This window comes from Megalopta genalis, unplaced genomic scaffold (genome assembly GCF_051020955.1).
Source record: "Megalopta genalis isolate 19385.01 unplaced genomic scaffold, iyMegGena1_principal scaffold1454, whole genome shotgun sequence".
Classification (NCBI taxonomy): Eukaryota; Metazoa; Arthropoda; class Insecta; order Hymenoptera; family Halictidae; genus Megalopta; species Megalopta genalis.
This window is the reverse complement of record NW_027477523.1, coordinates 38,245-52,564: the sequence shown is the minus strand read 5'-3', so window position 1 is coordinate 52,564 and position 14,320 is coordinate 38,245. Positions and strand designations below refer to the sequence as shown.

The following is a 14,320-nucleotide window of genomic DNA, read 5'->3' as shown; positions in this document are numbered from 1 at the left end:
TTCGTGTATTTCGCATGAATTTGAAGCTAAATTGTTCATTTCGCATGAATTTGAAGCTAAATCGTTTGTTTAAAATCGCTATTTCGCACGAATTTGAATCGAAATCGTGTGTTTCACGTGATATTGACATTAAATCGTTTGTCTCGCGAGAATTTGAAGCTAATTCGTGCAATTCGCATAAATTTGGTAGCTAAATTTTTCATTTCGAATGAATTTGAAGCTAAATTGTTCATTTCGCATTAATTTGAAGCTAAATCGTTTGTTTAAAATCGCTATTTCGTACGAATTTGAAGCGAAATCGTGTGTTTCACGTGATATTGACGTTAAATCGTTCGTTTCGCGTGGATATAATGCTAATTCGTGTTTTTCGCATAAATTTGAAGCTAAACTGTTCATTTCGCATGAATTTGAAGCTAAATCGTTTGTGTAAAATCACTATTTCACACGAATTTGAAGCGAAATCGTGTGTTTCACGTGATATTGACGTTAAATCGTTCGTTTCGCGTGGATATAAAGCTAATTCGTGTATTTCGCATGAATTTGAAGCTAAATTGTTCATTTCGCATGAATTTGAAGCTAATTCGTTTGTTTAAAACCACTATTTCACACGAATTTGAAGCGAAATCTTGTATTTCGTATGATATTGACGCTATAACGTTTGTTTCGCGTGAATTAGAAGCTAATTCGTGTATTTCGCATGAATTTGAAGCGAAATTGTTCATTTCGCACGAATTTGAAGCGAAATCGTGTGTTTCGCGTGATATTGACATTAAATCGTTCGTTTCGCGTGGATATAAAGCTAATTCGTGTTTTTCGCATGAATTTGAAGATAAATTGTTCATTTCGCATGAATTTGAAGCTAAATTGTTCATTTCGCATGAATATGAAGCTAAATTGTTAATTTCGCATGAATTTGAAGCTGAAACGTTTGTTTAAAATCGCTATTGCGCACGAATTTGAATCGAAATCGTGTGTTTCGCGTGATATTGACGTTAAATCGTTCGTTTCGCGTGGATATAAAGCTAATTCGTGTTTTTCGCATGAATTTGAAGATAAATTGTTCATTTCGCATGAATTTGAAGCTAAATCGAATGTTTAAAATCACTATTTCAAACGAATTTGAAGCGAAATCGTGTGTTTCACTTGATATTTACGTTAAATCGTTCGTTTCGCGTGGATATAGAGCTAATTCGTGTCTTTCGCATGAATTTGAAGCTAAATTGTTCATTTCTCATGAATTTGAAGCTAAATCGTTTGTTGGAAATCGCTTTTTCGCACGAATTTGAGTTGATATCGTGTATTTCGCATGATATTGACGGTAAGTCGTTTGTTTCGGGTGGATTTAAAGCTAAATCGAGTAAATCGCATGAATTTGAAGCTAAATTGTTCATTTCGCATGAATTTGAAGCTAAATCGTTTGTTTAAAATCGCTATTTCGCACGAATTTGAAGCGAAATCGTGTGTTTCTCGTGATATTGACGTTAAATCGTTCGTTTCGCGTGGATATAAAGCTAATTCGTGTATTTCGCATGAATTTGAAGCTAAATTGTTCATTTCGCATGAATTGGAAGCTAATTCGTTTGTTTAAAATCGCTATTTCGCACGAATTTGAAGATAAATCGTGTATTTCGCATGATATTGACGGTAAGTCGTTTGTTTCGGGTGGATTTAAAGCTAAATCGAGTAATTCGCATGAATTTGAAGCTAAATTGTTCATGTCCCATGAATTTGAAGCTAATTCGTTTGTTTAAAATCGCTATTTCGCACGATTTTGAATCGAAATCGTGTGTTTCGCGTGATATTGACGTTAAATCGTTCGTTTCGCGTGGATATAACGGTAATTCGTGTATTTCGCATGAATTTGAAGCTAAATTGTTCATTTCGCATGAATTTGAAGCTAAATCGTTTGTTTAAAATCGCTATTTCGCACGAATTTGAATCGAAATCGTGTGTTTCACGTGATATTGACATTAAATCGTTTGTCTCGCGAGAATTTGAAGCTAATTCGTGCAATTCGCATAAATTTGGTAGCTAAATTTTTCATTTCGCATGAATTTGAAGCTAAATTGTTCATTTCGCATTAATTTGAAGCTAAATCGTTTGTCTAAAATCACTATTTCACACGAATTTGAAGCGAAATCGTGTGTTTCACGTGATATTGACGTTAAATCGTTCGTTTCGCGTGGATATAAAGCTAATTCGTGTATTTCGCATGAATTTGAAGCTAAATTGTTCATTTCGCATGAATTTGAAGCTAAATCGTTTGTTTAAAATCGCTATTGCGCACGAATTTGAATCGAAATCGTTTGTTTAAAATCGCTATTTCGCACGAATTTGAAGCGAAATCGTGTGTTTCGCGTGATATTGACGTTAAATCGTTCGTTTCGCGTGGATATAAAGCTGATTCGTGTTTTTCGCATGAATTTGAAGATAAATTGTTCATTTCGCATGAATTTGAAGCTAAATCGTTTGTTTAAAATCACTATTTCACACGAATTTGAAGCGAAATCGTGTGTTTCACGTGATATTGACGTTAAATCGTTCGTTTCGCGTGGATATAAAGCTGATTCGTGTTTTTCGCATGAATTTGAAGATAAATTGTTCATTTCGCATGAATTTGAAGCTAAATCGTTTGTTTAAAATCACTATTTCACACGAATTTGAAGCGAAATCGTGTGTTTCACGTGATATTGACGTTAAATCGTTCGTTTCGCGTGGATATTGTCACGTCCCGCGACTAATAAACACCCGAATTCGGTAGACACACGCCTTGCCGGGTCGAGCGCCGGGCGCTCGAAAAATTTTGAGAAATGGTGTCAAATTACATCGCAATTTGACACCATTTGAGCGCTCGGCCCTTCAATTTAAAATTCCGAAAATGTACACTAAAACTAAAAGAATTTAAACTAAAAGTGTCAAAAACGTGACATTTCCCGAATATACCATATCACTTTAAAAAATAGAACTGTAGACTCACCACGAACGAGAATCACAGCTCGCCGAATAGAAGCTCAATTGAAAAAACACTCGTAGACACGGAAAATCAAATACTAATACCAAAAAAGTAATGAACGAACTGTGATTGCACTCGCGACTGGTCTTAGTCAATACTATTGTACCGCACTGTCTAGAACCTAAGACTCAACTGACGCGATGGCCCAGCGAACGTAGCCATCCCCGCCAGCGAGTGTCCCCACCCAGTCGTTGTGGCGATGTCAATACTCTGATGGGAAACGCGAAGCAGAAGTTGGCACACGGACCGTACGTGACTGCGATAAGGACCAGCGCGCCAGCGGATGCAGATAGGAAAGGTATGCGTCGAGACAGGCCGCGAAGACTCGGTCCCATGCAAAGTACGTGACTGCGATAAGGGCCGGCGCGCCAGCGGATGCAGATAGGAAAGGTATGCGGCGAGACAGGCCGCGAAGACTCGGTCCCATGCAGAGTACGTGACTGCGATAAGGACCGGCTCGCCAGCGGGTGCAGATAGGAAAGGCACGCAGCGAGAAGAGGCACGTAGGCTCGGTCTCGCCGAGGCGTACGTGACTGCGATAAGGACCGGCGCGCCAGCGGATGCAGCCAGCAAGAAGAAGCACGTAGACTCGGTCTCGCCGAGGCGTACGTGACTGCGATAAGGACCGGCGCGCCAGCGGATGCAGGCAGCGAGAAGAGGCACGTAGACTCGGTCTCGCCGAGGCGTACGTGACTGCGATAACAGTCGGCACACCTGCAAAATGCAGATGGGAATGGAATGCAGCGGGACAGCCCGCGAAGACAAACTCACACGGGAACCCCCATCTGTCCGACCACTGGCTGCGCCCTATAAAAACACAGGCGAGGTCCACAGAAGCCAGTCTAAAAAAACACAGTGGCCGAAGAGTATCAAACGTAATAATTCGAATAGTAATACGACTAACTACGACAACGTAATTCAAATATTTCGCTAAGGTACTTATACAAATATTGTAAAAACTCAGTGCATGGTTTATTGTTCTAACGACGAGTTTGTATTATTATTATTATTATTATTTTTTAATTAGTTCACTAGTCAAAATTTGTTAAAGCTGTATTCGAACTTTCAATTTTACTACTTTGCTAAATATCAATCAAGCGTGATTCTTATCATTATTTACCTCTCTGGGCTGGCATTTACTCAGCGTCTAACAGACGCTTATGCGAGGCACTTATTCTGCGTCCAAACGACGCTTATACTTTCCGACCTCTCTGCGTCCAAGTGACGCTTACACGTGCCGACCTAGCTGCGTCCAAGTGACGCTTACACGCGCCGACCTAGCTGCGTCCAAGTGACGCTTACACGCGCCGACCTAGCTGCGTCCAAGTGACGCTTAAGCTTAATAATACTGAGAGGATAATAATAATAGGAATCCAAAAATACATATATATATATATATATATATATATATATATATATATATATATATATATATTTAATGAATCTAAAAAATTAATCTTTAGATGAATGGTTCGAAGAAGCGATCAAATAATAAACGTCGAGGGGGGCGCAAAACGAGAGCAATCCGAAAAATCCGCGCACTCCAACGGGAGTTTACCGTGAAATTTGAACAGAGGCTCCGAGATATAGGGAGGGAGCTGGCCGAGGAAGCATTGAAGCCAGATCCGTTCCCTGATTCACCTCCGTCCGTGGAGGTCTATGACCCGGTAACAGAGAAAGACCGGTATCAAGACGACGATTTAGAGCGCCTCTTCCAAGAGGAGGATTTTCGCGACCCCGATTGGGACCCGCAATATTTCAACATAAACTTGTTAAACATTTAATTTTAATAAACCATACACTAGTATCTTGAATGAGTGGTAAAACCATTTCATTTATTTCCCTTCAATTTCCCGAACTGCAACCGGTGTATGCAGGCAGGTTCGAAACTGCGAACAATCCATTTAATCTCTCATTTAATATCAACGATCGTAACAATATAAAGCTAATTCGTGTATTTCGCATGAATTTGAAGCTAAATTGTTCATTTCGCAGGAATTTGAAGCTAAATCGTTTGTTGGAAATCGCTTTTTCGCACGAATTTGAGTTGAAATCGTGTATTTCGCATGATATTGACGGTAAGTCGTTTGTTTCGGGTGGATTTAAAGCTAAATCGAGTAATTCGCATGAATTTGAAGCTAAATTGTTCATTTCGCAAGAATTTGAAGCTAAATCGTTTGTTTAAAATCGCTATTTCGCACGAATTTGAATCGAAATCGTGTGTTTCACGTGATATTGACGTTAAATCGTTCGTTTCGCGTGGATATAAAGCTAATTCGTGTATTTCGCATGAATTTGAAGCTAAATTGTTCATTTCGCATGAATTTGAAGCTAAATCGTTTGTTGGAAATCGCTTTTTCGCACGAATTTGAGTTGAAATCGTGTATTTCGCGTGATATTGACGTTAAATCGTTCGTTTCGCGTGGATATAAAGCTAATTCGTGTATTTCGCATGAATTTGAAGCTAAATTGTTCATTTCGCATGAACTTGAAGCTAAAACGTTTGTTTAAAATCGCTATTTCGCACGAATTTGAAGCGAAATCGTGTGTTTCACGTGATATTGACGTTAAATCGTTTGTTTCGGGTGGATTTAAAGCTAAATCGAGTAATTCGCATGAATTTGATGCTAAATTGTTCATTTCGCATGAATTTGAAGCTAAATTGTTCATTGCGCATGAATTTGAAGCTAAATTGTTCATTTCCCATGAATTTGAAGCTAAAACGTTTGTTTGAAATCGCTTTTTCGCACGAATTTGAGTCGAAATCGTGTATATCGCATGATATTGACGGTAAGTCGTTTGTTTCGGGTGGATTTCAAGCTAAATCGAGTAATTCGCATGAATTTGAAGCTAAATTGTTCATTTCGCATGAAGTTGAAGCTAAATTGTTCATTTCGCATGAATTTGAAGCTATATTGTTCATTTCGCATGAATTTGAAGCTAAAACGTTTGTTTAAAATCGCTATTGCGCACGAATTTGAATCGAAATCGTTTGTTAAAATCGCTATTTCGCACGAATTTGAATCGAAATCGTGTGTTTGGCATGATATTGAAGTTAAATCGTTTGTTTAAAACCGCTAATTCGCACCAATTGAATCGAAATTGTGTGTTTCACGTGATATTGAAGTTATATCGTTTGTCTCGCGAGAATTTGAAGCTAATTCGTGCAATTTGCATAAATTTGGTAGCTAAATTGTTCATTTCGTATGAATTTGAAGCTAAATTGTTCATTTCGCATGAATTTGAAGCTAAATCGTTTGTTTAAAATCGCTATTTCACACGAATTTGAATCGAAATCGCGTGTTTGGCATGATATTGAAGTTAAATCGTTTGTTTAAAACCGCTATTTCGCACCAAATTGAATCGAAATTGTGTGTTTCACGTGATATTGACGTTATATCGTTTGTCTCGCGAGAATTTGAAGCTAATTCGTGCAATTTGCATAAATTTGGTAGCTAAATTGTTCATTTCGTATGAATTTGAAGCTAAATTGTTCATTTCGCATGAATTTGAAGCTAAATCGTTTGTTTAAAATCGCTATTTCACACGAATTTGAAGCGTAATCGTGTGTTTCACGTGATATTGACGTTAAATCGTTCGTTTCGCGTGGATATAAAGCTAATTCGTGTATTTCGCATGAATTTGAAACTAAATTGTTCATTTCGCATGAATTTGAAGCTAAATCGTTTGTTTGAAATCGCTTTTTCGCACGAATTTGTGTCGAAATCGTGTATATCGCATGATATTGACGGTAAGTCGTTTGTTTCGGGTGGATTTAAAGCTAAATCGAGTAATTCGCATGAATTTGAAGCTAAATTGTTCATTTCGCATGATTTTGAAGCTAAATCGTTTGTTTAAAATAGCTATTTCGCACGAATTTGAAGCGAAATCGTGTATTTCGCATGATATTGACGTTAAGTCGTTTGTTTCGGGTGGATTTAAAGCTAAATCGAGTAATTCGCATGAATTTGAAGCTAAATTGTTCATTTCGCATGAATTTGAAGCTAAATTGTTCATTTCGCATGAATTGAAGCTAAATTGTTAATTTCGCATGAATTTGAAGCTGAAACGTTTGTTTAAAATCGCTATTGCGCACGAATTTGAATCGAAATCGTGTGTTTCGCGTGATATTGACGTTAAATCGTTCGTTTCGCGTGGATATAAAGCTAATTCGTGTATTTCGCATGAATTTGAAGCTAAATTGATCATTTCGCATGAATTTGAAGCTAAATCGTTTGTTTAAAATCGCTATTTCGCACGAATTTGAAGCGAAATCGTGTGTTTCGCGTGATATTGACGTTAAATCGTTCGTTTCGCGTGGATATAAAGCTAATTCGTGTTTTTCGCATAAATTTGAAGATAAATTGTTCATTTCGCATGAATTTGAAGCTAAATCGTTTGTCTAAAATCAATATTTCGCACGAATTTGAAGCGAAATCGTGTGTTTCACGTGATATTGACGTTAAATCGTTCGTTTCGCGTGGATATAAAGCTAATTCATGTTTTTCGCATAAATTTGAAGCTAAATTGTCCATTTCGCATGAATTGGAAGCTAAATCGTTTGTTTAAAATCGCAATTTCGCACGAATTTGAATCGAAATCTTGTATTTCGCATGATATTGACGCTATAACGTTTGTTTCGCGTGAATTAGAAGCTAATTCGAGTATTTCGCCAGAATTTGAAGCTAAATTGTTCATTTCCCATGAATTTGAAGCTAATTCGTTTGTTTAAAATCGCTATTTCGCACGAATTTGACGCGAAATCGTGTCTTTCACGTGATATTGACGTTAAATCGTTCGTTTCGCGTGGATATAAAGCTAATTCGTGTATTTCGCATGAATTTGAAGCTAAATTGTTCATTTCGCATGAATTTGAAGCTAAATCGTTTGTTTAAAATCGCTATTTCGCACGAATTTGACGCGAAATCGTGTCTTTCACGTGATATTGACGTTAAATCGTACGTTTCGCGTGGATATAAAGCTAATTCGTGTATTTCGCATGAATTTGAAGCTAAATTGTTCATTTCGCATGAATTTGGAGCTAAATCGTTTGTTTAAAATCGCTATTTCGCACGAATTTGAAGCGAAATCGTGTGTTTCGCGTGATATTGACGTTAAATCGTTCGTTTCGCGTGGATATAAAGCTAATTCGTGTTTTTCGCATAAATTTGAAGCTAAATTGTTCATTTCCCATGAATTTGAAGCTAATTCGTTTGTTGAAAATCGCTATTTCGCACGAATTTGAATCGAAATCTTGTATTTCGCATGATATTGACGCTATAACGTTTGTTTCGCGTGAATTAGAAGCTAATTCGAGTATTTCGCCAGAATTTGAAGCTAAATTGTTCATTTCCCATGAATTTGAAGCTAATTCGTTTGTTTAAAATCGCTATTTCGCACGAATTTGACGCGAAATCGTGTCTTTCACGTGATATTGACGTTAAATCGTTCGTTTCGCGTGGATATAAAGCTAATTCGTGTATTTCGCATGAATTTGAAGCTAAATTGTTCATTTCGCATGAATTTGAAGCTAAATCGTTTGTTTAAAATCGCTATTTCGCACGAATTTGACGCGAAATCGTGTCTTTCACGTGATATTGACGTTAAATCGTACGTTTCGCGTGGATATAAAGCTAATTCGTGTATTTCGCATGAATTTGAAGCTAAATTGTTCATTTCGCATGAATTTGAAGCTATATCGTTTGTTTAAAATCGCTATATCGCACGAATTTGAATCGAAATCTTGTATTTCGCATGATATTGACGCTATAACGTTTGTTTAGCGTGAATTAGAAGCAAATTCGAGTATTTCGCCTGTATTTGAAACTAAATAGTTCATTTCGCATGAATTTGAAGCTAAATCGTTTGTTCAAAATCGCTATTTCGCACGAAATGAAGCGAAATCGTGTGTTTCACGTGATATTGACGTTAAATCGTTCGTTTCGCGTGGATATAAAGCTAATTCGTGTTTTTCGCCTGAACTTGAAGCTAAATTGTTCATTTCCCATGAAATTGAAGCTAATTCGTTTGTTTAAAATCTCTATTTCGCACGAATGTGAATCGAAATCGTGTTTCGCGTGATATTGACGTTAAATCGTTCGTTCCGCGTGGATATAAAGCTAATTCGTGTCTTTCGCCTGAATTTGAAGCTAAATTGTTCATTTCCCATGAATTTGAAGTTAATTCGTTTGTTTAAAATCGCTATTTCGCACGAATGTGAATCGAAATCGTGTTTCGCGTGATATTGACGTTAAATCGTTCGTTTCGCGTGGATATAAAGCTAATTCGTGTATTTCGCCTGAATTTGAAGCTAAATTGTTCATTTCCCATGAATTTGAAGTTAATTCGTTTGTTTAAAATCGCTATTTCGCACGAATTTGAAGCGAAATCGTGTGTTTCACGTGATATTGACGTTAAATCGTTCGTTTCGTGTGAATATAAAGCTAATTCGTGTATTTCGCATGAATTTGAAGCTAAATTGTTCATTTCGCATGAATTTGAAGCTAATTCGTTTGTTTAAAATCACTATTTCACACGAATTTGAAGCGAAATCGTGTGTTTCACGTGATATTGACGTTAAATCGTTCGTTTCGCGTGGATATAAAGCTAATTCGTGTTTTTCGCATAAATTTGAAGCTAAATTGTTCATTTCGCATGAATTGGAAGCTAAATCGTTTGTCTAAAATCACTATTTCACACGAATTTGAAGCGAAATCGTGTGTTTCACGTGATATTGACGTTAAATAGTTAGTTTCGCGTGGATATAAAGCTAATTCGTGTATTTCGCATGAATTTGAAGCTAAATTGTTAATTTCTCATGAATTTGAAGCTAAATCGTTTGTTTAAAATCGCTATTTCGCACGAATTTGAATCGAAATCGTGTGTTTCACGTGATATTGACATTAAATCGTTTGTCTCGCGAGAATTTGAAGCTAATTCGTGCAATTCGCATAAATTTGGTAGCTAAATTTTTCATTTCGCATGAATTTGAAGCTAAATTGTTCATTTCGCATGAATTTGAAGCTAAATCGTTTGTTTAAAATCGCTATTTCGCACGAATTTGAAGCGAAATCGTGTGTTTCACGTGATATTGACGTTAAATCGTTCGTTTCGCGTGGATATAAAGCTAATTCGTGTTTTTCGCATAAATTTGAAGCTAAATTGTTCACTTCGCATGAATTTGAAGATAAATCGTTTGTCTAAAATCACTATTTCTCACGAATTTGAAGCGAAATCGTGTGTTTCACGTGACATTGACGTTAAATCGTTCGTTTCGCGTGGATATAAAGCTAATTCGTGTATTTCGCATGAATTTGAAGCTAAATTGATCATTTCGCATGAATTTGAAGCTAATTCGATTGTTTAAAATCACTATTTCACACGAATTTGAAGCGAAATCGTGTGTTTCACGTGATATTGACGTTAAATCGTTCGTTTCGCGTGGATATAAAGCTATTTCGTGTTTTTCGCATAAATTTGAAGCTAAATTGTTCATTTCGCATGAATTTGAAGCTAAATCGTTTGTTTAAAATCGCTATTTCGCACGAATTTGAATCGAAATCGTGTGTTTCACGTGATATTGACGTTAAATCGTTCGTTTCGCGTGGATATAAAGCTAATTCGTGTATTTCGCATGAATTTGAAGCTAAATTGTTCATTTCGCAAAATTTGAAGCTAAATCGTTTGTTTGAAATCGCTTTTTCGCACGAATTTAAGTCGAAATCGTGTATTTCGCATGATATTGACGGTACGTCGTTTGTTTCAGGTGGATTTAAAGCTAAATCGTGTATTTCGCATGAATTTGAAGCTAAATTGTTCATTTCGCATGAATTTGAAGCTAAATCGTTTGTTTGAAATCGCTTTTTCGCACGAATTTGAGTTGAAATCGTGTATTTCGCATGATATTGACGGTAAGTCGTTTGTTTCGGGTGGATTTAAAGATAAATCGAGTAATTCGCATGAATTTGAAGCTAAATTGTTCATTTCGCATGAATTTGGAGCTAAATCGTTTGTTTAAAATCGCTATTTCGCACGAATTTGAATCGAAATCGTGTGTTTCACGTGATATTGACGTTAAATCGTTCGTTTCGCGTGGATATAAAGCTAATTCAGGTATTTCGCATGAATTTGAAGCTAAATTGTTCATTTCGCAAAAATTTGAAGCTAAATCGTTTGTTTGAAATCGCTTTTTCGCACGAATTTAAGTCGAAATCGTGTATTTCGCATGATATTGACGGTACGTCGTTTGTTTCGGGTGGATTTAAAGCTAAATCGAGTAATTCGCATGAATTTGAAGCTATATTGTTCATTTCGCATGAATTTGAAGCTAAATCGTTTGTTTAAAATCGCTATTGCGCACGAATTTGAATCGAAATCGTTTGTATAAAATCGCTATTCGCACGAATTTGAATCGAAATCTTGTATTTCGTATGATATTGACGCTATAACGTTTGTTTCACGTGAATTAGAAGCTAATTCGTGTATTTCGCATGAATTTGAAGCTAAATTGTTCATTTCGCATGAATTTGAAGCTAAATCGTTTGTTTAAAATCGCTATTTCGCACGAATTTGAAGTGAAATCGTGTGTTTCGCGTGATATTGACGTTAAATCGTTCGTTTCGCGTGGCTATAAAGCTAATTCGTGTATTTCGCATGAATTTGAAGCTAAATTGTTCATTTCGCATGAATTTGAAGCTAAATCGTTTGTTTGAAATCGCTTTTTCGCACGAATTTGAGTTGAAATCGTGTATTTCGCATGATATTGACGGTAAGTCGTTTGTTTCGGGTGGATTTAAAGATAAATCGAGTAATTCGCATGAATTTGAAGCTAAATTGTTCATTTCCCATGAATTTGAAGCTAATTCGTTTGTTTAAAATCTCTATTTCGCACGAATGTGAATCGAAATCGTGTTTCGCGTGATATTGACGTTAAATCGTTCGTTTCGCGTGGATATAAAGCTAATTCGTGTTTTTCGCCTGAATTTGAAGCTAAATTGTTCATTTCCCATGAATTTGAAGCTAATTCGTTTGTTTAAAATCTCTATTTCGCACGAATGTGAATCGAAATCGTGTTTCGCGTGATATTGACGTTAAATCGTTCGTTTCGCGTGGATATAAAGCTAATTCGTGTATTTCGCCTGAATTTGAAGCTAAATTGTTCATTTCCCATGAATTTGAAGCTAAATCGTTTGTTTAAAATCGCTATTTCGCACGAATGTGAAGTGAAATCGTGTGTTTCGCGTGATATTGACGTTAAATCGTTCGTTTCGCGTGGATATAAGCTAATTCGTGTCTTTCGCATGAATTTGAAGCTAAATTGTTCATTTCCCATGAATTTGAAGCTAATTCGTTTGTTTAAAATCTCTATTTCGCACGAATGTGAATCGAAATCGTGTTTCGCCTGATATTGACGTTAAATCGTTCGTTTCGCGTGGATATAAAGCTAATTCGGGTATTTCGCATGAATTTGAAGCTAAATTGTTCATTTCGCATGAATTTGGAGCTAAATCGTTTGTTTAAAATCGCTATTTCGCACGAATTTGAATCGAAATCGTGTGTTTCACGTGATATTGACGTTAAATCGTTCGTTTCGCGTGGATATAAAGCTAATTCAGGTATTTCGCATGAATTTGAAGCTAAATTGTTCATTTCGCAAAAATTTGAAGCTAATCGTTTGTTTGAAATCGCTTTTTCGCACGAATTTAAGTCGAAATCGTGTATTTCGCATGATATTGACGGTACGTCGTTTGTTTCGGGTGGATTTAAAGCTAAATCGAGTAATTCGCATGAATTTGAAGCTATATTGTTCATTTCGCATGAATTTGAAGCTAAATCGTTTGTTTAAAATCGCTATTGCGCACGAATTTGAATCGAAATCGTTTGTTTAAAATCGCTATTTCGCACGAATTTGAATCGAAATCTTGTATTTCGTATGATATTGACGCTATAACGTTTGTTTCACGTGAATTAGAAGCTAATTCGTGTATTTCGCATGAATTTGAAGCTAAATTGTTCATTTCGCATGAATTTGAAGCTAAATCGTTTGTTTAAAATCGCTATTTCGCACGAATTTGAAGTGAAATCGTGTGTTTCGCGTGATATTGACGTTAAATCGTTCGTTTCGCGTGGCTATAAAGCTAATTCGTGTATTTCGCATGAATTTGAAGCTAAATTGTTCATTTCGCATGAATTTGAAGCTAAATCGTTTGTTTGAAATCGCTTTTTCGCACGAATTTGAGTTGAAATCGTGTATTTCGCATGATATTGACGGTAAGTCGTTTGTTTCGGGTGGATTTAAAGATAAATCGAGTAATTCGCATGAATTTGAAGCTAAATTGTTCATTCCCATGAATTTGAAGCTAATTCGTTTGTTTAAAATCTCTATTTCGCACGAATGTGAATCGAAATCGTGTTTCGCGTGATATTGACGTTAAATCGTTCGTTTCGCGTGGATATAAAGCTAATTCGTGTTTTTCGCCTGAATTTGAAGCTAAATTGTTCATTTCCCATGAATTTGAAGCTAATTCGTTTGTTTAAAATCTCTATTTCGCACGAATGTGAATCGAAATCGTGTTTCGCGTGATATTGACGTTAAATCGTTCGTTTCGCGTGGATATAAAGCTAATTCGTGTATTTCGCCTGAATTTGAAGCTAAATTGTTCATTTCCATGAATTTGAAGCTAAATCGTTTGTTTAAAATCGCTATTTCGCACGAATGTGAAGTGAAATCGTGTGTTTCGCGTGATATTGACGTTAAATCGTTCGTTTCGCGTGGATATAAAGCTAATTCGTGTCTTTCGCATGAATTTGAAGCTAAATTGTTCATTTCCCATGAATTGAAGCTAATTCGTTTGTTTAAAATCTCTATTTCGCACGAATGTGAATCGAAATCGTGTTTCGCCTGATATTGACGTTAAATCGTTCGTTTCGCGTGGATCTAAAGCTAATTCGTGTATTTCGCCTGAATTTGAAGCTAAATTGTTCATTTCCCATGAATTTGAATTAATTCGTTTGTTTAAAATCGCTATTTCGCACGAATTTGAAGCGAAATCGTGTGTTTCACGTGATATTGACGTTAAATCGTTCGTTTCGCGTGGATATAAGCTAATTCGTGTTTCTCGCATAAATTTGAAGCTAAATTGTTCATTTCGCATGAATTTGAAGCTAAATCGTTTGTCTAAAATCACTATTTCTCACGAATTTGAAGCGAAATCGTGTGTTTCACGTGATATTGACGTTAAATCGTTCGTTTCGCGTGGATATAAAGCTAATTCGTGTATTTCGCATGAATTTGAAGCTAAATTGATC

The 14,320-nt window shown here is 36.3% G+C and overlaps 1 long non-coding RNA gene across 1 annotated transcript; it reads left to right on the top strand.

The window, feature by feature from the left end:
* The first annotated feature begins 3,862 nt into the window (after positions 1-3,862).
* On the top strand, positions 3,863-4,827 carry LOC143263763 (uncharacterized). The gene is made up of 2 exons (XR_013037106.1): positions 3,863-3,948; positions 4,477-4,827. It is a non-coding gene; the product is annotated as an uncharacterized LOC143263763 (long non-coding RNA).
* The last annotated feature ends 9,493 nt before the right edge of the window (positions 4,828-14,320 follow it).